The sequence below is a fragment of the Schistocerca nitens genome, chromosome 7, assembly GCF_023898315.1.
Source record: "Schistocerca nitens isolate TAMUIC-IGC-003100 chromosome 7, iqSchNite1.1, whole genome shotgun sequence".
NCBI classification, from domain to species: domain Eukaryota; kingdom Metazoa; phylum Arthropoda; class Insecta; order Orthoptera; family Acrididae; genus Schistocerca; species Schistocerca nitens.
The window spans coordinates 455,061,222-455,074,438 of NC_064620.1; the positions used below are offsets into that span (position 1 = coordinate 455,061,222).

Consider the following 13,217-nt stretch of genomic DNA (forward strand, 5'->3'; position numbering starts at 1 on the left):
TGTACAGGGTGACAATTATTGAATTATATGAAATAAAATTGACATAACTTCCGAGCGGTTTGCCCCTTTGGACGTTCAAATTGCACGGTTGGCCGCTGGAGATGATGAGAATTAGTATGCGCATGTATGGTTTAGCTTAGCGACGAAGACCACTTTCATTTGGACAGGTTAGTCACTAAGTAAAATTGGTGCATTTCGGGGAGTGAGAATCCGCATTTCGCGATCGAGAAGTTTCTTCATCCTCAACGGGTGACTGTATGATGTGCTATGTCCATTCACGAGAAAATCGGTGCGATATTCCTTGATGGCACGGTGACTACCGAACGTTACGTGAAGTTTTTTGAAGATGATTTCATTCCCATTACCCAAAGTGACCCTGATTTCTACAAGAAACGGTTCGTACAAGACGGAGCTCGACCCCATCTAAGCAGGAGAGTGTTTAATGTCCAAGAGGAGTACTTTGGGGACCGCATTCTGGCTTTGGGGTACCCAGAGGTCACTGGCATGGGCCTCGATTGGCTGCAATATGCTCCGGATCTGAACACATGTGACTCCTTTTTTGTGGGGCTGTATTAAACACAATGTGTACAGTAATAACCTCAAAACCTTTGATGAGCTGGAAACAGCCATTCAAGAGGTCATCAACAGCATCAGCTGCTCAAGGCTTCAGCGGCTCATGCACAATTTCAATATTTGTGTGCGTCGCACCATTGTCAATGATGGCAGTCATGTCGAACATGTCATAACGTAAATCCGAATATCTGTAGTGACATTTATATGTTTAATAAAGTGTGCGCACGCCGTAGTTTGTAAATAATTTACGTTTTTCATATAGTTCAATAGTTGTCACCCTGTACTACACTTCACAAAATGGCTGTGGTGGACATTCAAGAAATGTTCAAAACAAACCATTAACTTGCACCACGAACACTGAATGAAAAATAGCACGTCACAGTGATCAGAAAGGTTTGAACCATCAAGATCGAGGCCATCGCCTTGGGAGTTAAAATCCGTACAGGCCGTTCAGCTAGATACCCATTTTTAAGAAATTCTTATAGACATATGGTGTATATACACTCCTGGAAATTGAAATAAGAACACCGTGAATTCATTGTCCCAGGAAGTGGAAACTTTATTGACACATTCCTGGGGTCAGATACATCACATGATCACACTGACAGAACCACAGGCACATAGACACAGGCAACAGAGCATGCACAATGTCGACACTAGTACAGTGTATATCCACCTTTCGCAGCAATGCAGGCTGCTATTCTCCCATGGAGACGATCGTAGAGATGCTGGATGTAGTCCTGTGGAACGGCTTGCCATGCCATTTCCACCTGGCGCCTCAGTTGGACCAGCGTTCGTGCTGGACGTGCAGACCGCGTGAGACGACGCTTCATCCAGTCCCAAACATGCTCAATGGGGGACAGATCCGGAGATCTTGCTGGCCAGGGTAGTTGACTTACACCTTCTAGAGCACGTTGGGTGGCACGGGATACATGCGGACGTGCATTGTCCTGTTGGAACAGCAAGTTCCCTTGCCGGTCTAGGAATGGTAGAACGATGGGTTCGATGACGGTTTGGATGTACCGTGCACTATTCAGTGTCCCCTCGACGATCACCAGTGGTGTACGGCCAGTGTAGGAGATCGCTCCCCACACCATGATGCCGGGTGTTGGCCCTGTGTGCCTCGGTCGTATGCAGTCCTGATTGTGGCGCTCACCTGCACGGCGCCAAACACGCATACGACCATCATTGGCACCAAGGCAGAAGCGACTCTCATCGCTGAAGACGACACGTCTCCATTCGTCCCTCCATTCACGCCTGTCGCGACACCACTGGAGGCGGGCTGCACGATGTTGGGGCGTGAGCGGAAGACGGCCTAACGGTGTGCGGGACCGTAGCCCAGCTTCATGGAGACGGTTGCGAATGGTCCTCGCCGATACCCCAGGGGCAACAGTGTCCCTAATTTGCTGGGAAGTGGCGGTGCGGTCCCCTACGGCACTGCGTAGGATCCTACGGTCTTGGCGTGCATCCGTGCGTCGCTGCGGTCCGGTCCCAGGTCGACGGGCACGTGCACCTTCCGCCGACCACTGGCGACAACATCGATGTACTGTGGAGACCTCACGCCCCACGTGTTGAGCAATTCGGCGGTACGTCCACCCGGCCTCCCGCATGCCCACTATACGCCCTCGCTCAAAGTCCGTCAGCTGCACATACGGTTCACGTCCACGCTGTCGCGGCATGCTACCAGTGTTAAAGACTGCGATGGAGCTCCGTATGCCACGGCAAACTGGCTGACACTGACGGCGGCGGTGCACAAATGCTGCGCAGCTAGCGCCATTCGACGGCCAACACCGCGGTTCCTGGTGTGTCCGCTGTGCCGTGCGTGTGATCATTGCTTGTACAGCCCTCTCGCAGTGTCCGGAGCAAGTATGGTGGGTCTGACACACCGGTGTCAATGTGTTCTTTTTTCCATTTCCAGGAGTGTATGTGGTGTCTGTTCTTTCGGGCATGTCCATTTTTCATCCAGCAGCCATTATGAAGTGAGACACACAGGAATTATAGACCTTGATGGTTCAAATGGTTCAAGTGGCTCTAAGCACTATGGGACTTAATATCTGAGGTCTTCAATCCCCTAAACTTAGAACTACTTAAACCTAACTAACCTAATGACATCACACACATCCATGCCCGAGGCAGGATTCGAACCTGCGACCGTAGCAGCAGCGCGGCTCCGGAATGAAGCGCCTAGAACCGCTCGGTCAAAGCGGCCGGCAGAGACCTTGATGTCCAAAAGAACAGACACCACGTATACATATAATTAAGGGGAGATGGCCAATAACGTCCTAAGTGCAGATTCACATCAGGCTCGAACTCTTATGGTAATCGGCGAAATACCGCGAGTAATGATGATAATGGGCAAGGGACAATGCATTAATAGTGTTTGGATTAGTTAAGAATCTGTATCTGACTGGTGGCGTGCTAGGGTAGTCCGTGCAGTTGCGACGACCACTGTGTCCGGGAAGCTCAGTGCTCAGAGCATCTGCTAGTAAGCAAGAGACCTGGATTCGAATCCCGGACCGGCACAGATTTTCAAATTTCCCCATTGATTTCGATCAATGCCCGCTCGCAGCCGGTATCTGTAATTTCTTTGTGTCTTAAATCATATTTGTATAAAGGGGTGATCAGAACTGAGGGAATCTGATGGCACGCAACCGAATACGAAACAGTATCTGGTGGACGTTATCGTGAAACCGGCTATACTTTAACGCGTAGTTGCAGACAGTGGGACAATATGTTTTATAGGCACACAAGAAACAAACATCCAGAGGCTGTATTTCTCCAGTGGTTCCAAGTGGTATGAACTGCAATGTCACACACCTTTCAAGAAGGGGAGTTTGCTCTGAAGGAGTATGATTTCTGTGCGTGGAGCAGGAACCAAGCAAAAGCAACTTATTTTAATTAGCTACCACAGTTGTTAGTTCCTTTAGGCTCAGTTTCGTACTCTTGCGTGCTGTAACGTACACTATGTGATCAAAAGTGTCCGGACACCTGGCTGAAAATGACTTACAAGTTCGCGATATCCTCCATCCGTAATGCTGGAATTCAAAACGGTGTGGCCCACCCTAAACCTCGATGAGAGCTTCCAGTCTCGCAGGCATACGTTCAGTCAGGTGCTGGAAGGTTTCTTGGGTAATGACAGCCCATTCTTCACGCAGTGCTGCACTGAGGAGAGGTATCGATGTTGGTCTGTGAGGACGGGCACAAAGTCGGCGCTCCAAAACATCTCAAAGGTGTTTTACAGGATTCAGGTCAGGACTCTATGCAGGCCAGGCCATCACAGTGATGTTATCGTCGTTTAACCATTCCGCCACAGGCCGTGCATTATAAACAGGTGCTCGATCGTGTTGAAAGATGCAATCGCCATCCCTGAATTGCTCTTCAACAGTGGGAAGCAAGTAGGTGCTTAAACATCAATGTAGGCCTGTGCTGTGATAGTGCCAAGCAAAAAAAAAAAACAACGGGTGCAAGCCCCCTTCATGAAAAAACGACCACTCCATAACACCACCGCCTCCAAATTTTACTGCTGCCACTTCACTCGCTGGCAGATGACGTTCACCGGGCATTCGCTATACCCACACCGTGCTACCGGATCGCCACATTTTGTACCGTGGTTCGTCAGTCCACACAAGGTTTTTCTACTGTTCAATCGTCCAATGTTTACGCTCCTTAGGCCAAGCGAGGCGTCGTTTGGCATTTACTGGCGTGATGTGTGGCTTATGAACAGCCGTTCGACCATGAAATCAAAGTTTTCTCACCTCTCGCCAGTCATAGTACTTGCAGTGGATCCGGATGCAGTTTGGAATTCCTGTGAGATGGTCTGGATAAATGTCTGCCTACTACACATTACGACCCTCTTCAAATGCCGGAGGTCTCTGTCAGTCAACAGAAGAGGTCGACCTGTATGCATTTGTGCTGTAAGTGTCCCTTCACGTTTCCACTTCACTATCATATCGGAAACAGGGGACCTAGGGATGTGTAGGATATGGAAATCTCGACGTACAGACGTACGACAAAAGTGAAGCCCAATCACCTGACCACATTCGAAGTCTGTTAGTTCCGCGGAGCGCCCCATTCTGCTTTCTCACGATGTCTAATGACTACTGATATGCACAAGGCAGCTAATATGAAAAATGTATGTTTTTGGAGGTTTCCGGATACTTTTGATCACATAGTGTAAATATTCCCTACTGACCCGTTAAGGGCCGGCCGAAGTGGCCGTGCGGTTAAAGGCGCTGCAGTCTGGAACCGCAAGACCGCTACGGTCGCAGGTTCGAATCCTGCCTCGTGCATGGATGTTTGTGATGTCCTTAGGTTAGTTAGGTTTAACTAGTTCTAAGTTCTAGGGGACTAATGACCTCAGCAGTTGAGTCCCATAGTGCTCAGAGCCATTTTTTTGAACCCGTTAAGATCACTGATACAAGAAAGAATAGTAGGGGAGAGAGTACCTCCAACTTCTTGCAGCACAATAGATAACTTTCCAGTCAGTTTACCATACAGATTAAAACTCGGAATAATTTATACGAATGCGTTAAGGTACTGATGTTAGTTGATCTTGATACAACTCTCTTGTTACCTCTATTTTCCAGGGTCCCTTTCAAATGCATTTCCTCTTCAAATCCCGAGCGGTTAGACTTGAAAAAAATCCTTACTGAACGATGGGATGTTTGTTTATCTCGTCTACAAATTTTCAAACTGATTCCGTAGTTTTCTCTGCATTGTCAAATTGACGCTTTGTTTCAGATTTCGTTATATTACGTCTGCCAATTCTGTAGTACTGTTTGAAGTCATGGAACCATCCACTGCTTCCGTTGAAATCACTAATTTGCTGTTCATAGCGTAGTAGGCCACTATCATGTGCATCCTGTAAATTGTACGAGCATCTTTGAAACGCGCAAACACCAGTTTCTGTAACAAGTGCACCTTGTCCCCCCTTGAATATCTGTAGTTTTTCTTGTGCACTACACGACCATGTTGCTGCGAACTTATTCGAAATCTGTTCTTAATTGCTTTTTCTTCTGAGATGCTGTGGATGATCTATGTACGCAATTATGTTTAGTGCCTGCTCCTTCGTCAACGAATGAACTTTACTACGTTTCACAGGAGACGAGATTTGTGGCTTCCTGTCAGACAGAGATGGTGAATTACATGCCGCGACATCTGTTTCAATATCACCTTCACTTGTTAAGCGGGTATCGTCATCACTGTACTCCTCAAGCACACTGACAGCACAGTCTAGCGTATACTACACCAAATATTCCACTGACTCATCTTGCAAAAACGCTAATATTCCATCCGTCACTTCTCTTCTCACTTTGAGGAATTCCATGGGTTCCTATCTGACGAAATGTCAACTTCGGCAATTGTTTTCTTTGTTTATCGTTGTCATTGCTCTGCTTTGTATCAATATCACAAGCACTGTAGCACTGTATCACTGTTGTTACTCGTCGAACAAGCAGCTCAAATAAGCTCCATAGCTTCATGCTGAGCTCATCATTGGATACCTCCCGTCCCGCCCCTTTTGCCATTAGCAACCAATATTGTGGTTGTGACTATGTAGACTTTCCCGGCGTTTTAGTATATCAAATTTTCGTCGAGTTTCCAGCCGAATCAAACTGTCATCTGATCACAATATTTCAGCGGTCCACCTGGCCGCCATCATCAGGTGAGAAAAGCTACGGTGCTCTCGCCAATAATTGATTCCACTCGCAAATGACTGCACCTTTATATGGATCGGAAGTACAACGGCGCACGCGCTAGATACAGTGCGCTCGCGCTCAATTATTCCTGCTGCCCCCTGGCGCCAAAAGAGTTGCAGTGCCTCCGGTGGTGAATGCTGTTGAAAACGATATATCGGTACAAATGATTATTCATAGCCGGCCGATTCAGATGCCGTTGTTTCTTCATGTCTGATAAAACAGGATTCCACATTTTACTTAGCGGGTATCCATTATCACGATTAATGATACTATCTGCTAGTCTTATTTCAACAGATTCTTTTAAAACACAATCCCAATACCGAGAAGTATTTGCAACTACTTGCGTCTCATTGTATAGCATCCTGTGTCCCTCTAAAAGGCAATGCAGTACTTTGCGAGGGGAATCAGTTATCGGCGAGAGCAGCGTAGCTTTTCTCACCTGATGATGGCGGCCAGGTGGACCGCTGAAATATTGTGCTCAGTAGTTAGTTTGATCCGACTGGAAACCCGACAATAATTTGATAATATTGTGGTTGCATGACAGACTATGTTGGGCGTCGAATGCCATAAACATATGTGGCATTTTGCGACGTTTCACTTAAGGAATCCTTGTGAGCATCACATTGCGTCAAAATGTTTAAAACATCGTTATTACGATTTGCCTCATAAGATGGAAGGAGTGGGAACTTTCTTGTAATAGGTTACTACAGTGAAGGGTGTGACGATCTGATGTCATCTATTGCATCGGAAAATGAGATACGTACGCCTGTTCTCCTGCTGGATGCAGGCCGCGCACAGGAGCTTCTCGCCAGTAGCGCTCGCGTCTTGTGTTGTTGTTGCTGTCTGTGGGACTCTGAGAGCTGGCAGTCGGTACGAGACCAGACTGGGTCCTTCTTCTGCGTTCATGTTGTTAGGATGTTTTGGTGGTTCGAGGACTCCTCTGATCTTGCATTTTACCAAAACTGGCTGCTTGGCAAGTTTGCTGGTTTCGTTAAATTTTATTTTTCTTGCTCGTGTTCGGCCACTTCAGATTTGCTGCGTTGTCCTAGGCGAATGTACCGCTCGTGTTCCCGTATGCATGTTGCTATTGGTCTGCCAGTCTCATCGATATATACTTCTCCACTCTTACGTTCCACGCTGTACACACCTCCAGTTTGTAAAACATCTATCTTGTCTTTGGCGGAGCCTGGCACATCCTCTATCTTGCAGCTGCTGTAGAACACAGGCCGGACACCATCCTGGGGAAAGTGTTTACCAATCTGGTCAGTGTCATTTTTCACGTAAGATAAGCGCATTGCTAGTTTCAGTTTGTCGATTTCTTACCAGTCTTGTTTTCTGTTGTTCGTTGCCATGGCTGTGTAAATCGATTTATGGTTGTAACTATTGGCCAAGAACGTTGTATGCAGCCATTTGAGCTCATGTGTTATGTTTTGAGCGTTACAGACCGCGCTTACAGCCAAAGAGTGGATAAATGAGTTCTTCTCTGCTAGTGGTGGTTGGATCGGGCGTGCATGTACTCGTACCAGTTCATATGTGTAGACTTCTAATATACACTGCGAGCTAGTGCGCCCTCCTCTGCCCAATATGCATCCACGTCTAATAATGAAAGTGCGTCATTCATTTCAAGGGTGAACTGTACCTACCCGTGCACTTTATTAAAATATTCGTGATATCTGTGTAGATCCACTGCACCATTAGGCCATGTAGCGAATGTATCATCCTAGTATCTGAAGCAGCGTTGTGGGCGTAAAGGAGCACAAGAAAGTGCCGTTGCTCCGAAGTCGTGAATACGATGGCTGCTAATTTCCCTATTGCTACTTCGTATTTTCCTTGCCATTTGAAGTATGTAGATGACATATCTCAACGAGGTTACGTATGTCTGGCTTGACATGCACTTGTAGGACGTGAACATTTTTGTCCACTGGCACATTTGTGAATAGCGACTTTATGTCAAAGCTGACCAAGATGTCCATGGATAAAATTGTTTCTCCCGTCATGTATTCTATTAGGAGTGTCGATTTCTTCACATGAGAGACCGTTTTGCAAAACAGAGGTCTTAATTTGTATAGTACATACTTTGCCAAATTGTTTGTAGGAAAATTGATCCAATTCACAATTGGCCTTAATGGATAATTTTGTTTATATATTTTTGGCACTCCATAAATTCTAGAATAGGAATGAGTCCTTCAGTTCTATCAGCATCAGTTATTGAGTCCTTAATAGACGTCTGCGTCTTTCGAATAATCTTGGTCGTGGCAAAAAAGTTGGTTTCTCCACTATAGTTTTTTACTGTATGATGCAGTACTATACTCAGTAAACTCTTATGTCAACTGACTCTGGCTGCAGAAGCCTATGCGGTTATAATATTTCGTTATTTACTGTCCTTTCTGGTGCTGAAATTTTAATGGCTAGCAGAGTATTAAGCCGAAATATCTAAAATAATTGCAAAATAACCAGTAGAAGCATGAACAGATAACTAACATACTCAAAAGCCAATATGTGTGTATCATGGCACGTTATTTACCAAGACCATCATTCAGTACCTTCCTATGTGTGTGTGTGCTTACAGTATGAGCTGCGGCTTGCGGCAGTGGTGACAGGGAAGTCCCCGGTGGCGTCGTCCCGGGCAGAGCTGTTGGTGACGGTGGTGGATGTCAACGACATGCCACCAGTCTTCCAGCAGCCCGTGTACCGCGCAGAGCTGCAAGAGGAAGAGGACCCCGCAAACCTGCCTAGGAGGATCCTCACGGTCAGTGCCAACGGCTGCCTACCTGAAATCATTGATGTAGAATGTTGGATGGTGACTTACTTATGTTCAGTTGATTTTCTGTAATTTTTGTTGAGTAATCAGCATTTCATTTACATCTATACTCCTCAAGCCTTCTTACGGTGTATGGTGGAGGGTAGTTCTTGTATCAATATCTTTTGCCACCCCTCCCTCCATATGCTGCTCCATTCACAAATGGCGCATCGGAGGAATGATTGTCGGTAATGCTCCGTGTGACAACTCACTTCTCTGATTTTCTTATCGTGATCATTTCGTGAGACAAATGTGAGATGAAGTAACACGTTACCCAACTCGTCTTCAAACATACTCTACGAAATGTCAACAGTAACTCTCACAATTTTACACAGCATCTGCCGTTGTATCTCCGTAACGACCTTCCGTCGAGGAAACGATACTGTGACGAAGAGCCACTCTCTTCGTCACATTTTCTCCTTGCATTCTATTACTGCTACTTTAACGGTCGCAGACCGATGAACAGTGCACAAAAACGGATAGAAAGAGTATTTTTAGCCCCTTCTTTCATGGATGAATTACACTCGCTTAATATTATTCCAATGAATCCCAACATGACATCTCCTCTTCCTACAGTGAATTTAATGTGATCATTCCATTTTATGGTGGTTACTATTCCCACTCACATGCGGCCAGTAGTGTAACATGATGGTTATTTTTTTAACTTCCAATCGGTCGCGAAGTTAAAACCACAGTGAATATCCTGTGAATCTTTGCATACATGTGTTGTGTTGTCGCACTTTTCGGTGCTGACATCATAGACAGCACGTAGAGATGCCTGCAATATAGGGCCACCCACCAAGTGTACAGACCTGGTGAGAGTTTTCGCCTGATTTCCTGTGGCCCACATCACGAACTGTCGTCTGTTTCCTTCATGACAGTTCTCGGTCGCATGGTAATGAAGACGCTCCTGCAGCGTTTTAGATGGGAAATGATTACCCGAAATGCAGCCCGGACTTGACACCCTTTCATTTTCAAATCTTCTCTCACATCAACCGCTGGCTATGAGGACAGTATTTTGGCACGGATCACTAGCCGTAGACCAACTCAGGGAATTGGCGGAAATCACTGGGCGGCTGGCTTCCTTCTATGACTAAGTTATTGGAAGGTTGGTACAAGGCAACGACAAATGTCTAAGTAGGAGCGGCGACTATGTGGAAAAGTAACGAAGATGTAACTGAACGTTGCCAAAAAAAACCAGCCCTAGTAGAACATAGAACAGTAGAGGATCTCTTCTTTTATTTATACCCACTATTCACTTTCACGGTCATCTGCCGGCCCTGCAGGAATTCTTCATCTTCTACAGGTCTTCCTGTATTTCACTATAGTTTTCTGGCGTTTAAGCCTTCCTACAGACAATATCATCATCCGCAAGTGGCTTCAAGGAGTCTCCAACATTATACACCTCACTGTTAATATAAACCAGCGGAAAAATGTTCCTGTAGGAGCACAAAAAATGAGAATACGTTTCTGTTTAAAAGCCTCTCACTGAGGTATCAACTGTCATTCTGTCTTCCTCGGCACCTTTACAAATTTTCCCAAAAATTTTGCCATGCGAACATATTCCCGCTCTTTTTAACATGCAGCTCACCTCTCACTGCCACAAGCTATCCTAACTGTAAGTCACTCACACCCACTAGTCCATCTTTGTTAGTCGCTCATACCCATCCATTCGCACTTTCCGATAGTCACTCACTCACTCACTCATTTATCCCAAATCATTGTCATCATTTGTTTGTGTCTTACTAACTGTTATTGTCTCCTCACTGTCTCCTGTGTCGCAACCACAGTCTCCTTTGTTCTATCCTACTACTACTGCCTCCACTCACTGTCACTGTCTTCATCTTGCTCTCTCGCACTGCTACTAGCTCATTCATTACTTCCCACTGTTGCTGTCCCTTCTCACTGTCATTGTCTCCCTCTTCTTCGTTTTCACTGTCATAGACCTTGCCTGTTATTATCGATGGCCGTCATCCACTTCCATTTTCTCCGTCTCTTTATTTCTTTCCCACTGGCTCTCTATCCTTCACTCTGTTCCTACCATTGTTCTGCCAGTGTCACTGCCACTATCTCCCTCCCGTTCTTTCACACTGCCATTGTCTGTTTCATTCTTTCTATACCACAACCACTAACTTCCAGTAGTTATTACTTTTTCGTCTCTTTCCCCACAGACACGTTATCCTTCTCTATCAGCATAAAAAAAGCGAACATGTTCGCATACGAAAACTTATGCGAAATGTTTTAAAGATGTTGAGGCAACTGGTAACCCCTCTTTACAGTCAGAGTCTTTTAAACAGGAGGATATTCGCCTTTTTCGTGCCCAGATAGGAGCATTTTTTCCGCTGTTCCCCCTTCTTTTCCCTGCCACAGCAGATCATGTCACTCATATGAAAAGAACTTTATGAGTTAGTAGAATTTTAATATTTTACTTACATGAAATTGAAATAACGCAAAATTAATTTTTCCTCAGACCGGATTTTAGTGCACAAGAATGTTGCACGCCCTTGAGTCCTACAACATGGAGTTCCCACAACCCTTTTGATGACAACGGAGGTACTTCACAGCATATCTCTTCGTCATCAAGTTACCTTCCATTAGCAAAGCTGGTACACTCAGCGACTGTGATATGACTTATAAATTACAGAGCGCAGCAATCAGTCGTCCTTTTTTTTGAGGGTTTTATTTGGAAAATCCAAATTTCGGCTAGTGCCTAGCCATTATCAATGCACACTATTTTCTAGTCTCGATACATGTCAGTTCCCCTGTTGTTCGGGCGTCAGTCAATTCAAAGAACTGTGACTGATGCCCGAACAACAGGCAACTGACATGTATCGAGGCTAGAAAATAGTGCATTGATAATGGATAGGCACTAGCCGAAATTTGGATTTTCCAAATAAAACCTACAAAAAAGGACGACTGATTACTGCCCTCTATAATTTATAAAATATATCTCTTCGTGTTACGTCAATTCATAAGTTACCTCTTTGCCTCACATCGGATTCCACGTGCATATTTTACGTGCACACGTACGACAACTTCAAACACCTGTATCTAGGAAACGGATAAAGATAACAGGAAAATTTTTCAGTGCTGTTCGAGAAAGGAATCTTAGAATATATCATGGAAATTATACCTATTTGCTACTCATAACCGTCTTGGAATCCGCGGATCAATTTTGGTATCCAAAACTCACGTTTTTAGGATGTTTCACAATAATGAAAAAACTTTGGAAAACGGAAATATGGCACTTCTAGATAAACGCCTAGAGAACGTTCCGTTAAAATATGAACAATTTTCTGCGATTATTCATTATTTAGAGTCCTCCTCATTCCAGATTTTAAATGCATATTTTACGTGTAGAAGTGGGACATCCTCAAATCTCTCATCTTGGAAACAACGAAAGATAACAAGAAAAGTTTCAAGGTCGGGATCGGGGTCTTACAAATATATTGTAATAATTTCAGCCTTATGTTGTGCATAGTCTGTTGGAATCCGTGGCTCGGCTTTGGTACGAAAAATGGTGTAAAGACATTTGTTTAGAGTTTTCTGAGGAACCGCACAGGAAGTAATGGTGCCTCCATAAGCTTTTTAAGCCACACCGTGGGCCACGTCAAATGCAAAAAATTTCAAGCGATTTGCTCCTTTTGCGTAAGCAGAAGAAAGTGTGTAATATTCATAATTTGACCCTGTATCGTAGGATGATGACACTAAGACGATACTTCTGTTGGGCATCAAATCGTCCGTAGTCCAGAGACTATACAAACCTCGGCCGTGCCTTGTTATCACCATTAGAATCTGAGGTATGAGTCCCGCAAGAATCTCGTTCTTATGCTCGGCGTTTTGGATCACATTAAGTGGCGCATGACGTCGCATTCTTACCGATTGTATACAGTAGCTTCCCGTCAAACTTTCTTGGGGTATGAACAGTGCGCTGCTCGCAGTTATGCCGTTTATTGCTCATCATCTTGTTTTTGTGGTTCTGTCGCCTCGTTTTTCTTTTAATTCGAATTACTGGCGTCACTAAGTTGCTGGTTTGCTTGCCCGTTAGTGGCAGCAGCAGCATGTATCGATAAGTGCACTGTCGTACTATCTCTGGAGCGACCGTTAGTATTTCCGGGTCGTCGTCTGTCGGAGTTCAGTCGGGGACG

The 13,217-nt window shown here is 45.2% G+C and overlaps 1 pseudogene; it reads left to right on the forward strand.

Annotated features, from left to right (window-relative positions):
- The window catches only part of LOC126195684 (neural-cadherin-like), a 296,356-nt pseudogene that overhangs the window by 42,382 nt on the left and 240,757 nt on the right, over window positions 1–13,217 (forward strand).